At 36.2% G+C, this 16,914-nt stretch overlaps 1 protein-coding gene across 13 annotated transcripts in view; it reads left to right on the top strand.

Moving 5' to 3' along the window:
* Positions 1-16,914, top strand: part of LOC105473857 (IQ motif containing with AAA domain 1) — a 188,358-nt gene that overhangs the window by 45,171 nt on the left and 126,273 nt on the right. The window lies entirely within an intron of this gene.

Here is a 16,914-nt window from a genome sequence, read left to right as displayed (position 1 = left end):
AACATAATCCAGCATATAAACAGAACCAAAGACAAGAACCACATGATTATCTCAATAGATGCAGAAAAGGCTTTTGACAAAATTCAACAGCCCTTCATGCTAAAAGCGCTCAATAAATTCGGTATTGATGGAACGTACCTCAAAATAATAAGAGCTATTTATGACAAACCCACAGCCAATATCATACTGAATGGGCAAAAACTGGAAAAATTCCCTTTGAAAACTGGCACAAGACAGGGATGCCCTCTCTCACCACTCCTATTCAACATAGTGTTGGAAGTTCTGGCTAGGGCAATCAGGCAAGAGAAAGAAATCAAGGGTATTCAGTTAGGAAAAGAAGAAGTCAAACTGTCCCTGTTTGCAGATGACATGATTGTATATTTAGAAAACCCCATTGTCTCAGCCCAAAATCTCCTTAAGCTGATAAGCAACTTCAGCAAAGTCTCAGGATACAAAATTAATGTGCAAAAATCACAAGCATTCTTATACACCAGTAACAGACAAACAGAGAGCCAAATCAGGAATGAACTTCCATTCACAATTGCTTCAAAGAGAATAAAATACCTAGGAATCCAACTTACAAGGGATGTAAAGGACCTCTTCAAGGAGAACTACAAACCACTGCTCAGTGAAATAAAAGAGGACACAAACAAATGGAAGAACATACCATGCTCATGGATAGGAAGAATCAATATCGTGAAAATGGCCATACTGCCCAAGGTTATTTATAGATTCAATGCCATCCCCATCAAGCTACCAATGAGTTTCTTCACAGAATTGGAAAAAACTGCTTTAAAGTTTATATGGAACCAAAAAAGAGCCTGCATCTCCAAGACAATCCTAAGTCAAAAGAACAAAGCTGGAGGCATCACGCTACCTGACTTCAAACTCTACTACAAGGCTACAGTAACCAAAACAGTATGGTACTGGTACCAAAACAGAGATATAGACCAATGGAACAGAACAGAGTCCTCAGAAATAATACCACACATCTACAGCCATCTGATCTTTGACAAACCTGAGAGAAACAAGAAATGGGGAAAGGATTCCCTATTTAATAAATGGTGCTGGGAAAATTGGCTAGCCATAAGTAGAAAGCTGAAACTGGATCCTTTCCTTACTCCTTATACGAAAATTAATTCAAGATGGATTAGAGACTTAAATGTTAGACCTAATACCATAAAAATCCTAGAGGAAAACCTAGGTAGTACCATTCAGGACATAGGCATGGGCAAAGACTTCATGTCTAAAACACCAAAAGCAACGGCAGCAAAAGCCAAAATTGACAAATGGGATCTCATTAAACTAAAGAGCTTCTGCACAGCAAAAGAAACTACCATCAGAGTGAAGAGGCAACCTACAGAATGGGAGAAAATTTTTGCAATCTACTCATCTGACAAAGGGCTAATATCCAGAACCTACAAAGAACTCAAACAAATTTACAAGAAAAAAACAAACAACCCCATCAAAAAGTGGGCAAAGGATATGAACAGACATTTCTCAAAAGAAGACATTCATACAGCCAACAGACACATGAAAAAATGCTCATCATCACTCACCATCAGAGAAATGCAAATCAAAACCACAATGAGATACCATCTCACACCAGTTAGAATGGCAATCATTAAAAAGTCAGGAAACAACAGGTGCTGGAGAGGATGTGGAGAAATAGGAACACTTTTACACTGTTGGTGGGATTGTAAACTAGTTCAACCATTATGGAAAACAGTATGGCGATTCCTCAAGGATCTAGAACTAGATGTACCATATGACCCAGCCATCCCATTACTGGGTATATACCCAAAGGATTATAAATTATGCTGCTATAAAGACACATGCACACGTATGTTTATTGCAGCACTATTCACAATAGCAAAGACTTGGAATCAACCCAAATGTCCATCAGTGACAGATTGGATTAAGAAAATGTGGCACCTATACACCATGGAATACTATGCAGCCATAAAAAAGGATGAGTTTGAGTCCTTTGTAGGGACTTGGATGCAGCTGGAATCCATCATTCTTAGCAAACTGTCACAAGAACAGAAAACAAAACACCGCATGTTCTCACTCATAGGTGGGAACTGAACAATGAGATCACTCGGACTCAGGAAGGGGAACATCACACACCGGGGCCTATCATGGGGAGGGGGCAGGGGGGAGGGATTGCATTGGGAGTTATACCTGATGTAAATGACGAGTTGATGGGTGCAGCACACCAACATGGCACAAGTATACATATGTAACAAACCTGCACGTTATGCACATGTACCCTACAACTTAAAGTATAATAATAAATAAATTTAAAAAAATAAATAAATAAATAAAAATAAAAATAAAAATAAAAATAAAAAGATATTAAAAATCAAATCCTGGAACTGGTAAATACATTTGCTAGACAGAAAAATACATTAGAGGTTCTTAACAGCAAAATGGATCAAGCAGAGGAAAGAATCAGCTTGAAGGCAAGCTATTTGAAAATACAGTCAGAGGAGAAAAAGAATGAAAAGGAATGAAGAATACCTACAATATATAGAAAATTGCCTCAGAAGAGCAAATCTAAGAATCATTGGTATTCAAGATAGAGTTGAAAAAGCGTAGAAGCTTATTCAAATAAATAATAACAGAAAATATTTCAAACCTAGAGAAAGATAAAAATATCCAAGTATAGGAAGGTTAGAGATCACCAAACACATTAAACCCGAATAAGACTATCCCAAGGTGTATAATAATGAAACTCTCAAAAGTCAATGACAGCAATGGGAGTCTAAAAGCAACAAGATAAAAGAAGCAAATAATGTATAACGGAGCTCCAGTTTGGTAACAACTTCTCAAAGGAAACCATACAAGCCAGGAGGTAGTAGAACAATATATTGAAAGTTCTGAAAGAAAAAAAAAAAAAAACCTGTCAACCAAGAATACTGCACTCAACAAAGCTGAATTTCAAACATGAAGAAGAGATAAAGTGTTTCCCAGACAAACAGAATTTGAGGGAATTCATCACTGCCAGTCTCATTTAACAAGAAATGCTAAGGGAGTTCTTCAGTCTGAAAGAAAAAGACATGCAGAAAGAAAACATTTAAAGATCTAAAAGCCACTGATAAAAGTAAGCATACAGACAAGGCCAGATTACTCTAATACTGTAATTGTGGTGTGTAATCCACTCATATCTCTAGTAAGACTAAAAGACTATCAAAATTAACAATAACTACAGCAGCTTGTTAAGAGACAAGTAATATAAAAAGATGTAAATTGAGACAACAAAAAGTCAAAATATGGGGAGATAAAGTATAGTTGTTTTAGTTTTTTCCTTTATGCCTTTCTTTGTGATCAAAGGTAAGTCCTCATGTGTTTAAAATAACTTATATGATTTGTTGTAAGCCTAATGATAACCAGAAAGCAAAAACCTATGATAGATACACTCAAAATAAAAAGCAATTAATTAAAACATATTGCTAGAGAAAATCACCTAAACACAAAGGAAGGGTATAAGAAAGGAAGAGCGGAGTTACAAACAACCAGAAAAAAAATGTAAATGGCAGTAGTACATTCTTACCTATCAAAAATAACATTTAATGTAAATGGTCTAAATTCTCCAGTTAAGTGATATAGAGTGGCTGAATGGATTTTAAAAATTAAAAGATCCAACCATATGCTGTGTACAGGAAGCCACTTTCACCTATAAAGACACACATAGACTTAAAGAAAGGAATGGAATAAGATATTCCATGCAAGTGGAAAAAAAGGACAGGAATATGTATACTTCTGTTAAATAAAATAGACCACAAACTGGCCAGGCGCAGTGACTCACACCTGTAATCCCAGCACTTTGGGAGGCTGAGGTACGTGGATCATTTGAGGTCAGGAGTTCAAGACCAGCCTGGCCAACATGGTGAAGCCCCCCTCTACTAAAAATACAAAAATTAGCCAGATGTTGTGGCAGGCACCTGTAGTCCCAGCCACTCGAGAGGACAATCGCTTGAACCTGGGAGGTGGTGGCTGTAGTAAGCCGAGATCGCACCACTGCACTCCAGCCTGGGTGACGGAGCAAGACTCCATCTCAAAAAAAAAAAAAAAAAAAAAAAAAAAAGACTACAAACCAAGGATTGTAAAAAAGAACCCCAAAAGGCTACTATATAATGATAAAGGAGTCAATTCAGCAAGAGAATAATTATATATTAAACCAACACTGGAGCACCCAAATATAAAGCAGACATTAAATCAACCTAAAGGGAGAGATATACTACAATACAATAACAATAGGTGGCTTCAACACCCCATTCTCAGTCGTGGACAGATCATCCAGAAAGAAAATAAACAAAGAAACATGAGAATTAAGCTACACACTAGACCAAAATGGACCTAACTGACATTTACAGAACATTTTACCCAACTGCTGCAGAATACACATTTTTCTCGTCAGCACACGGAATAGTCTCCAGAATAGACTATGTGTTAGTCCAGAAAACAAATTTTAAAAATTTGAAATCCTATCAAGTATTTTTTCTGATAATGATAGAATAAAACTAGAAATCAGTAACAAGAGAAAACTTGGAAATTACACAAACGTGGAAATTAAACAACATGCTCCTGAATGACCAACAGGTCAATGAAGAAATTAACAAAAAAATTTTAAAAGTTCCTGAAACAAATGAAAATGGAAACCAACATATGAAAATCCATGGGATATAACAAAAGCAGCACTAAGAGAGATGTTTATAGCAAATAAAGGCCTACGTCAGAAAAACAGAAAGAGCTCAAACAACCTAATAGTGTACCTCAAGGTACTAGAAAAGCAAGGAGAAATCAAACCCAAAATTAGTGAAAGGAAAGAAATTAAGATCAGAGCAGAAATAAATGAAATTGATACTAAAACACATATACACACAAATCAACAAAATGAAAAGTTGAGTTTTTGAAAAGGTAACAAAATTGACAGACTTTTAGCTAGACTAGGAGGAAAAAAGAGAGAAGACCAAAATAAAAGAAATCAGAAATTTAAGAAGAGACTTAACAATGATACCACAGAAATATATAGGATCATTAGAAACTATGACAAAAAAACTGTACATCAACAATTTGGAAAGTCTATAAGAAACAGATAAATTTCTGGACGTGTACAACCTACCAAAATTGAACCATGAAGAAACAGAAAACCTGAACAGACCAGTGATGACTAATGAGATTGAATCAATAATAAAAAGCCTCTCATCAAAGAAAAGCCCAGGACCTGATGGATTCCCTACTAAATTCTATCAAACATTTAAAGAACTAATACCAATACTACTCAAACTATTAAAAAAAAATTAAAGAGAACAAAAGACCAGGTAACACTTGAACCACACAGGTTTGAACTGCATGGGCCCACTTATAAGCAGATTTTTCTTCTGCCTCTGCCACCCTTAAGACAGCAAGACCAACCTCTCCTCTTTCTCCTCCTCCTCAGCCTACTCAGTTTGAAGACAATGAGGATGAAAACTTTTATGATGATAGATTTCTACTTAGTAATAAATAATCTTCTCTTTCTTATGATTTTAATAACATTTTCTTTTCTCTCGCTTCAAGAATACAGTATGTAATACGTGTAATATATAAAATATGTGTTAATGGACTGTTTATGTTATCAGTAAGGCATCTGGTCAACAAGTTATTAGTAGTTTTGGGGAGTCAAATGCTATGTGTAGATTTTTTTGCTGTGTGTGGCACCAGCACTCCTAACTCCCATGTTGTTCAAAAGTCATCTGTACTTTCAAACTCATTCTATAAGGTCTGGTACCAAAGCCAGACATAGACACAACAAAAAAAGAAAACTACCGGCCAACATCCCCAATGAACATAGATGGAGAAATCCTCAACAAAACACTAACAAACCAAACTCAACAATGCTTTAAAAAGATCATTCACAACAACGAGAACACATGGACACAGGGAGGGAAACAACACACAGTGGGGCCTGTTGGAGGTGGGGGGCGGGTGGAGGGAGAGCATCAAGAAAAATAGCTAATGCATGTGGGGCTTCATACCTAGGTGATGGGTTGATAGGTGCAGCAAACAACCATGGCACACATTTACCTATGTAACAAACCTGCCCATGCTGCACATGTACCCTGGAAATTACATTTAAAAAAATACAATCAGGAAAAAAAAAAAAGAAAGATCATTCACCATGACCTAGCAGGATTCATCCCAGAGATGCAAGAATGGTTCAACATACACAAATCAATAAACATGAAACATCACATTAACAAAACCAAGAACAAAAACTGTGTGATCATTTCAATAGATGCTGAAAAAGCATTCCGTAAAATTCAACATCCCTTTACTATAGCAATTCTAAACAAACTGGACACCAAAAGAACATACCTCCCAACAGTAAAGGCAATATATGACAAACCCACAGCTAACATCATACTGAATGGGGGAAAATTTGAAAGCCTTTCCTCTAAGCTCTGGAGCAGGACAAGGATGCCCACTCTTACAACTTTTATTCAACATAGTACTGGAAGTCCTAGCCAGAGTAATTTGTCAAAAGAGAAAAATCAAAGACATCAAAATTGGAAAGGAAGAAGTCAAATTAGCCTTTTTTGCAGATGATATGATCTTATAGCTAGGAAAACCTAAAGACTCCATAAAAAAACTGGGAGAATTTATAAATGAATTCAGTAAAGTTACAGGAAACAAACCAGCATGCAAAAATCAGTAGCATTTCTATAGCCAACAGTGAAAAAATCTAAAAAGATTCAAAAAAGTAATCCCATTTACAGTACCTACAAAAGATATGAAACACCTAGAAGAGAAATATGAACCAAAGAAGTGAAAGATTTCTACAAGGAAAACTATAAAGCGCTGATGAAAAAATTGAAGAGGACACAAAAAAATGGAATGATATATTCCATGCTCATGGATTGGAAGAATTAATACTGTTAAAATATGAATACTACCCAATAAATTTACAGATTTAGTGCAATCTCTATCAAAATAACAATGATATTCTTCACAAAAATAAATTTAAAAAATTCTAAAATTCCTATAGAACCACAAGAGACGCTGAATAGCCCAAACAATCCTGAGCAAAAAGAACAAAGCTGGAGGTATTACATACACTACCTGACTTCAAAATATACTACAAAACAGTAGTAACCAAAGCAGCATGATACTAGCTTGAAAACAGACACACAGACCAATGGAACAAATTGAAAACCCTGAAATAAATCCATGCATTTACAGCCCATTTATTTTCGACAAAGGTTCCAAGAACCTACATTGGAGAAAGGACAGTCATTTCAATAAATGGTGCTAGGAAAACTGGATAACCATATGCAGAAGATTAAAGCTAGACCCCTATATCTCACCATATGCAAAATCAAATCAAAATACATTATTATCAAAAAGACAAAAAATAATGGATTCCAGCAAGAATGTGGAGAAAAAGGAACGCTTGTGCACTGTTGGTGGGAATGCAAATTAGCTACTATGGAAAACAGTATGGAAGTTCCTCAAAAGACTAAAAATACAACTATTAGGCTGATAGAACCATTAACAGTAATGGCAAAAACCACAATTACTTTTTGCACCAACCTAATACCATATGATCCAGCAATCCCACTGTTGAGTGCATATCCCAAAGAAAGGAGACCAATACATCAAAGAGATAACTTCACTTGCATGTCTGTTGCAGCACTATTCACAATAGCCAAGATATGGAATCCACCTAAGTGCCTATTAGCAGATAAGTGAATACAGAAAATGTGGTATGTATATACACAATGGAATATTATTCAGCCATAAAAAGTAATGAAATCCTGTCATTTGCAGACATGAATGGAACAGGAGGTCATTATGTTAAGTGAAATAAGCCAGCACAGAAAAACAAAAATCACATATTCTCACTTATACATGGGAGCTAAAAAAGTAGATCATCTGAAGATACAGAGTAGATTGGTGGTTACCAGAGGACTGGAAGGGTAGGTGGGTGAGGGGAGATGAAGAGACATTGATTAATGGGTAGAAAAATACAGTTCTTTAGAAGGAATAAGATCTAGTGTTTGATAGTTCAATAAGGTGAGTATAGTTAACAATAATCAATTGTATATTTCTAAATAGCTAAAAGAGTAGGATTTGAATGTTCTCAGTATAAAGAAAAGATAAATATTTGAGATGATGGATAGTCCAATTACCCTGATTTGATAATTACACATTACATGAATATATCCAGATATCACATATACACTGAAAATATGTACATCTATTATGCATTCATTTTTTAAAATAAAGAAATAGTACTACGTTTTACAAAACAAAAAAAGTAATATTAAATGACAGTAGAGTTTCATAAATTTTTCCCCTAAGATCTCCAGATTGTTTGGTGTATATGGGTAGATGGGTACATGATGATATGTTAGTATTTCTCTGCTCAACACCCATAAGAGACACATGGATATAGAATGTAATTATAAAAAGAATTGTTACATCCAGTTTTCTACTGTAAAAATTAAATTAGAAGTCAAAGATTTAATCTAATACAATCTAAGTTTAACATGAAATATTACTTTAGAATCAGTTGGGATTCAACAACTTCTATTTAATTAGATTTCCATTTTATTTAATTCAGTCTACATTTACTGAACACCTATGCTGTGCCACACACCAGAAACTTAGGCAATGTTCAGTTTGTTCATGCTAAAGTCTTACTAGCTTACACTGATACCATACAAAGATAGAATTACGTGTTTTTAACTTTCTTTTAGTGTTATTTTGTAGTTTATATGTACTCAGCTCAAATGAATGAAGTTTGTATTAATTTTTTCTGAATGAAGTTTGGTATAAAGAGAATAACGTCTGTTTTGTATTCAATGTGACTTTCTTCAGTTTGCTTTTTTTTTCTTGAGTATGTCTTCACTTGGCATGACATGTTCTATTGAAATTTTACACCATTAAGAGATATATGGATTCAGTTTTTAAAAGAATGTTATCTTCTGTTCACTGGCTGAAAACCACTTTTAAAAATCCAAAATCTGTTACCCTAAATCCAAGAAATGTTTGCAATTGAATATATTTTCCACTATATCACTGGTTAAGATATTACCTACTCATTTTAAAGTTTATTTTTTGTTATTTCATTTTGTTGCACTATACCAATGTAGAAACCATTGACTTGTCTGATCTAAACCATATTTGTATCTTTAGGAGAGGTTTGGCATATTTCTAGGAGTGACTATTTAGTAACTGAAACCAAAATTAGAGCAAGAGACATCATCATGCCTTCAATTCCTGACCAAATGTTTCTTTTACCATTGTCCTATAAATTGTCTTTTTTTGGATATTGCCATTTTAAATATTTATATTCTAAAATACAAAGAAAAATAAATAGCACTCTAAAATTTATGTGCAATTATTTTAATTGGCAGAGCCAATGGAGTGGATCAAGTAGAAGGAAACTTAATGATTGTAATACATTTCATTTTGTGGATCCCTTTGAAATAATTTGTCCTACAGTCATGACCATCATATATTTTATGTTACCCTGAAGCTATCAATGTTTGCATTATAATAAAGAACACTGGGGAAACACTTATTAAAGAGGAAGACCTGTCACTTTTAAACACATCTACTGAATCCTAAAAGCAGCATAAAACCTTGTTCACTTTCCCACTCTAACATGAAGCAAGCTGTATTCTAAATGATTTTTTGGCCAATACATTCAATTTCTTTCTTATTAACAGCTAACCTCAAGTACGAGCTTGGGCGCCCAAATGAGCATGGCCCTCTCCCGAGACTCCGTTTGGGAAAGCTCTGTGCATATTGTAACTGCTTTTGTTGCCCTCAGAACATGGGGTTCCTCTTTGGGAATTGCTGTCAAAGCCAAAGTGAGCAAAGAATCTAAATGAAATTCTCTTTGATGATCACACTTTCATTTCAAAATGAAATGAAACTATGTAGTCTAGCTTGGTCATGTGTATTATTCATCATATTTGCTGCAGATGATCTTTGATTGTTTTTATTTTTTTTAAAAATTCTCAAAAAATAGATTCGCTGTAATTTGTGGGTTTTTGTTTGGATTTGTTTTTGTTTTGTTACACTTTTTAAATGCAAAAGCGCTGTTCCCTACATGTCCTGGGAAGGAAGCAGCACCTTGGAAACGAGTGTGAGTTTCCAGGCACCAGCTTTGAAGGCCTGCTCCCCTGCATTGAGGGAGAACCAGGCATGGGGTTGGAGGACAGTTGGGAGTGTGCGCTTCCCAGGCAGACAGAGCTAGGCTCAAAGCCCAGCTCTGCAGTGTGCCAATGGAAGGATTTTGAGTGACATACTTACCAGTGAGCCTCAGTTTCTTCTTCTCTAAGGGCAGGAGAGTGCTACCTATTTCACAGAGATGCTGTTAGGAGGCCCTTAGGACAGACTGAAGGAAAATGGTCTAGCCTGGAGCTTGGAGTAAGATATGCCATCATGGAATGCTGGCTGATGTTAATTATCTTGAAAAATTATAGTATGTTGTCACGATATCTGACTGATTCATAGAGTGGAAAACTATCAAGAACTACAACTTTTCATGCAACAAAACACAAAATAATTTCATGCAACAAAAAAAAATTCAAAATAAATAAATTGTTGTATAAATACATGTGCAACTGAGTTCAAACTATAAAACATCCTGGCCTTTGTCATCATGTACTGCTGAAGTTATGAACTGAAAATGTAGTCTGTTAAAAATACGATCCTGTAAAGCAAAGGGTTTGGAGTAGCCCATAGGGTTTAAACCTCATCTGCGGCTACTGTAGCTAGCTGCAGGGGGGAATTGTGGAGGCAAAAATGGTGCTACCTGTGCACACAGCTTGTGTTTTGGCACCAGCAAAAAGTCTGCAAACACAACAAGCAGTGCGTCCTGTACAACTGTGTCTGCAGGGCCATCAGACACCTGAGTGGGGAGATTAGAATTTCAAGAAGGACGCCTGGAAGCATCTGTGGTTTCGAAAGGCCACTTCAGGAGGCTTTGGGGAGAAAAAGGAAAAGTCACCGTTTTCTTTTCTATTGCATGGGATTTTGCAATCTAGTTACTTGGGAGCCTCTGGTTTTGTTTTTAGTTTTTTCTTCGTATTGGGATGCAGTTTTATTCTTGTCTCAGGTCTCCAGATCATCAGAGACTAAATGACGAAAAGAATTCTCTTCCTTACCCTCCTGTTTGTCCCCTGAGCCCAGGACTCCTTTGTCTACATTCTAGGGCAGGACATCTGCCTTTACTTATCTAATATGAGGGCTCATTGCAAAGTGATGTAATGCAGCAGTTTAAAGCCGTTAAGGTCAAGAACCCCGGAGCCAACCTACCTGGGTTCAGATTCCAGTTCGACTGTTTTCTAGCTGTGTGAACTTGGGCTGGCACCTTGGCCCCTTTGTGCCACAGTTTCTATACATGTAAAATGGAGGCAGTAATAACTCCTAGCTCATAGATTTGTGTTAAGCATTAAAGAAATTGCTATCTGTAAGGCATTTAAACTAATGTCTGGCAGTAGTAGCATGCAGTAAGCACTACATAAGTGTTAGCTGTTAATTTTTAAAATAGATTATTAACATGCATTTAGATGCTCACATCATTCATAATTCAAAAATGCTTCTTAAATTGCCATCTTTTATCTACTTAAGTTAGCAAATATCAAAAAAGTTAACGTTACAGTGTTGGCAAGGTATAGAAGCACAGACATTGTCATGCACTTCTTGTGAGGGGAGAGTAAATAGCCCAGCCTCTTTGCAAGGCAGTTCAGCAGTATTGCAATTACAAATGCACATTTTTTATAAAAGTATGGTCTATAGTACCCATAATTTTTTTTTAAGTCAGAGGAAACCTATCAGCAGAGAGAGACAGCAAAGCATGGAGAGTAAGAACAGAGACTCCAGAAATAGATGCCTCAGGCGAAAGCCCTAGCCACTTCCTAGCTGTGTGACCCTGGACAAGTTCCTTGACTTCTTTGTGCCTCAGTTTTCTCATATAAAGATGAAGATAATAATGCTACCTAGTAGCATAAGGCTGTGTTGAGAAATAAGGGAGTTAATACTTTTCAACCACGTAAAATAGTACCTCGGAAACCATAAATGCCATCAAAGTGTTTATTTTAATATATGTTTAAAGAAAGCACACAAGAGTAACAGATGAAAAGCCCACCACTAATTAATTATAAGCACAACTAGACCTCTTATAACCCAGTTCCTAATAAAGCTATTTTTTTTACATACTAAAAATTTTTTCAGAAATTAGGCTTAACAGGCTAGAACATTTTTTATTCTTTAATAGTTTTGTGCCCACTAAAATTGTTGCATCTCAGATAAAGATTTACCATAACTTTGCTCTGAGCAGAGGGTAAAAGCAAACCATCAGCTCTAGCTATCCGTACTATCTTTCGTCACTTCTCCTGCTGGACTCATCTTTATGAGTAGGTGTATTGTATAAACACAGATACATAAATATAGATATATTACTCTGAAATGAAATGATGAAACAAAATGGCTGATTTTAATAAACTAAAGAGCACCTCCCTCTTCGCATGGTCTTGAAATGAACCAACTAAGGAGTGGTGCATTCCTCAGCGTGAGGTCTTCCATGTGCAAAATTAGAGCCAGGGCATGCGGCGAGCCCAATGATCTGACCGAACATGTGCCTCTAAGTGCTAGGTCCTAATGAACACTGAGGTGTCCAGGGGCGCCGCAGTGCTCATCAATCTCTGCATTGACGATGGCAAGAAATTTCACAGGATGGTCATTTGCTGGGAATAGATGTCTACCCTGCTCCTTCTTTGCCTTCGGTAACAACAAAGCGCCACAAAGAGCACAATCCAGCGAGACAGCGAACTGCCCCAGAAAGTTAACAGCATTCAGTCACTTATTTGCAAGTATATTTGCAGCTGATAAATTGAACAGACTTTCATTTGGACAAATGTCCATTTTCTCTTACTAATTTGAAGAAGGATTTTTAAAGACAAAGCCCATCAAACATTAGATAAGCATTTTAAGTTAATGGACCATGTAGTCCTATTTCCCCACAAACTCAGGAGGCATCACATTATGTCCTATTTTTACAGCAACATCAATTATTAATATGTATATTTTTGCTGACAGAGGACCTTGCTATAAATGTAGGTTTCGTTATCCAGTTCTGGGTCATTAACTATGGAAAGCTTGTAAATATAATGGTTTATTCACATGGGAAGCCTTCATTAAGATGCATTATTCTACAGCTGATGTATTTCAATATATAGTATACTATCGTGTTCTCTATCTCCCTTTAATATTTGTAATTTATTTTTAAATGAGTTGCTGTTTATGCAGTGAGTTAACAAATTTGAATTCCACATGACCAAAGTTGCTAAAGAGGAAAAGATGTTTTAGCCCAAAGGAAAAGCTGCTCATTAACATAGGACCTAAATATGTTATAACCTTTAAATTCAAAAGCAACCAGAGAAAGGAGCCACAAATGACCCAAATGTATTTTTGTCAGAGAAAGTCTATATCAAGAAACATGCATGAATACACACATATTAACAGCACAGCGTGGTGTAATAGGAGAAACACAGCACTAAAGGAGCCGGGAAGCCTTATTGCTGGATTCTTCATTAACGTGGAATGACAGGAAAGTCACTGAGTTCTGAACCTCTGTTTCCTCATCTGTTTAGTAGGATAGTCATGTCCTCATTCTTACCTCAAATAATAGATGTGTGGCCAACATGGTGAAACCCCGTCTCTACTAAAAATACAAAAATTAGCTGGGTGTGGTGGTGCACTCCTGTAGTCCCAGCTACTCAGGAGGCTGAGGCAGGAGAACCACTTGAACCCGGGAGGCAGAGGTTGCAGTGAGCCGAGATCGTGCCACTGCACTCCAGCCTGGGCAACAGAGTGAGACTCTGTCTCACAAAAAATATATATAAATAAAAATAAAATGAAATGAAAATAGATGTGGACATGAATAAAGAAACGCAGCACAGGAATATGTAAGACAGGAACCATGCCAAGGGGCTATTAGGAAAATCCAGTGACAGCTGAGTGTTTTGTTGCACTCATGGATTGTGGAAGTATTAGGAAGTTTCTTGGACACATCGTATAGGGCTGTTGACAAGACACAAATTAGAATCACTTGCTCATTCATTCATTTGTAGGGATGAAAGGAGAAAAGACTCAGGTAAAATATAGTTTGTCTGTATACGTCTATGAAGGAAATCTACAAATAACGACAGGAACAACATAATTTGGAGAAAAGCAACACCAGATGATACATTATACAGTAGATAATTGTGACATTATTAATACAAGACTTCAATCAGAGGCAAAAAAAAAATTTGGGTCATTTATTGCAGAGATCCATTTTAACATCTCCATGAAAACTAAATTAGCCATTGGAGAGATTAAAGTCTCTGTATGAATTTATGCTATATGTCTTACACACTTAAGATGTAAACACTAGGAATGAAAAACATTACCTGGACAATATAAGAACTGGATATTTTAATGATAATATAAAGGAAATTCCTACTGTTCAGTTTTGACACAAATACATAATATAAAGAAAAGTCATGCTTTTGAGCACCTTTATTGAGGCAATTAATGATCATTTGTTTTTAACATTGTTCTTTAAAATGATTCTGTAATTCTCATTCTATATTTGCTTTTATATTACTTTAAAAAGTAATTTTTAGGGTTTTTCTTCTAGCATCATAAAAGTTGTATTTTCTCAGCCAGGCATGGTGGTTCACCCCTGTGATCCCAGCACTTTAGGAGGCAGAGGCGAGTGAGTTGCCTGAGTTTAGGTGTTTAAGACCAGCCTGGGCAACACAGCAAGACCCCATCTCTACAAAAAGTATAAAAAATCACCCAAGTGTGGTGGTGCGCACCTGTACTCCCACTACTCAGGAGGCTGAGGTGGGAGGATTGCTTGAGCCCAGGAGGCAGAGGTTGCAGTGAGCTGAGATTGTGCCATTGTACTTCAGCCTGGGTGACAGAGTGAGACTTTGTCTCCAAAAAAGAAAAGTTGTTTGTTCTCATTTTACTAAACTTAGAAAATTGGCTCAAATTTCCTTAGGATTTTCTAATGCATATATTTACCAAGTATGATATATGTGGTTTCCTGTTCTCTTTTCACTGACTTTATGGGGTGAGTGGACACTGTATTTTAACGACATCTTCATTGTGAAATCCCTCCCACCTCCAGAGGTTCATAGGTATTTCTTTGAGAGTGTGTGTATATGTGTGTGTACATTTGTGTTACATTTAACTAATTCGTTCAAAATTTTAGTTTAAGACATGAATTGAATCTTTAAGATAATGATTTTTTGAAGTAATTGATTTAAGTTTATAGTTTTGCTAATGTCTCTTATAAACAGGGTCTTGAATTTTGTCATATTCTTGTTTCACAGCTTTCAAAATGGACTTTAACGTTGTTCTCTTACCCTTGGACATTTCTTTACTCCAGAGCTCCCTAGTATTCCTGGATTTCGCCCACTTAGCTATTGGTGCAGCCTGTCCTAATGACAACAATCACAATAGTGTTCACCATAGTGACTACAAAAAATAAGAAAGGAACAAGTATAAAATAAGAAACTATTCTGGGAATATAAGAGCATGCCCAAAATTAAAACAACAACAGTAACCACTCCAAAATTTAAATAATCCAAATGGTACACATAACTGAAAAGCAAATTGGTTCTGGAAGATAAAGCTAAAGAAATCTCCTATCTGCGCTATAACATAGTGATTTTTTTCTCCTATTTGCACTGTCACCTAGTGCAAATAGACAAATGGAAAATATAAAAGCTCGGAGTCATGAAAGATCAATCTGGTGGTCTGGCATTTATCTAATGTTTACTGCAGACAAGGAAATGGAGAGAAAGAGATAATAGAAGGAAAACTTGAAGAGTTGAAGGTAATTCTTTATATTGAATAGACCTACCAAAGGAGAATACAATGAATGAAGAAATGCCTACAACTAGATACATTTTAATGAACTTTCAAAACTCTTAAGAGTAAAGCATTATAAATACTTTCAGGGAGGTAAACAGCTTACTTGCAAAGGAACAACAATTACGTTTGCAAAAATGGAGCTGGAAACTCTACATATTAGAAGTAGAATTCCTCAAAGGAACTACCAAAATGCCATTCAAGTGGGAGGGACCAAATGAAGACATCCTTACAAATGCAAGTCCTTATAATATTTATGGCTATACATATTCATTCTGAAAGTTACACTCAAGGACATACTTCAGCAAAAGGAAAACTGAATACAAAAAAGAACAAGGGTCATATGGTTTGGATGTTTGTCCCCTCCAAATCTCGTGTTGAAATGTGATTCCTAATGTTGGAGGTGGAGCCTAGTGGGAGGTGATGGATCATGGGGGCAGATCTCTCATGAATGGCTTAGCACCATCTCCTTGGTGATAAGCGAATTCTCTCCGTTCACACAAGATCTGGTTTTTTATATGAATCTGGGACCTCCCCTTCTTTCTCTCTTGCTCCCTTTCACCACGTGAGGCACTGGCTCCCTGTCATCTTCCGCTATGATTGTAAGTTTCCTGAGGCCTCACCAGAAGCCACGCAGATGCTGGCACCATGCTTCTCGTACAGCCTGCAGAACTATGAGCCAAAATAAACTTATTTTCCTTATAAATTACCCACCCTCCAGTATTCTTTTATAGCAGTGCAAAAATGGACTAATGCAAAGGGTAAACAGAGAAACCAGGACATCTCATAGTTAAATGTAAACACATGTTTTCAAAATTAATTACAGTCTATGATATTATAAAATGAGAGGTTGTGGGAAGAAAAGTGAACACATGCATAGGTCCTATACTTGTTCAAAGAAGCTCTAGATTATGATAAATTCTAGACAGATAGAAATACACATATTAAGTAACATGTTAAAATTTTAAGATAACCAGTAGAAGA

Source organism: Macaca nemestrina, chromosome 11, assembly GCF_043159975.1.
Source record: "Macaca nemestrina isolate mMacNem1 chromosome 11, mMacNem.hap1, whole genome shotgun sequence".
Classification (NCBI taxonomy): domain Eukaryota; kingdom Metazoa; phylum Chordata; class Mammalia; order Primates; family Cercopithecidae; genus Macaca; species Macaca nemestrina.
Note: the sequence above shows the minus strand (reverse complement) of the source record. Positions and strands in the feature narration are given on the sequence as shown.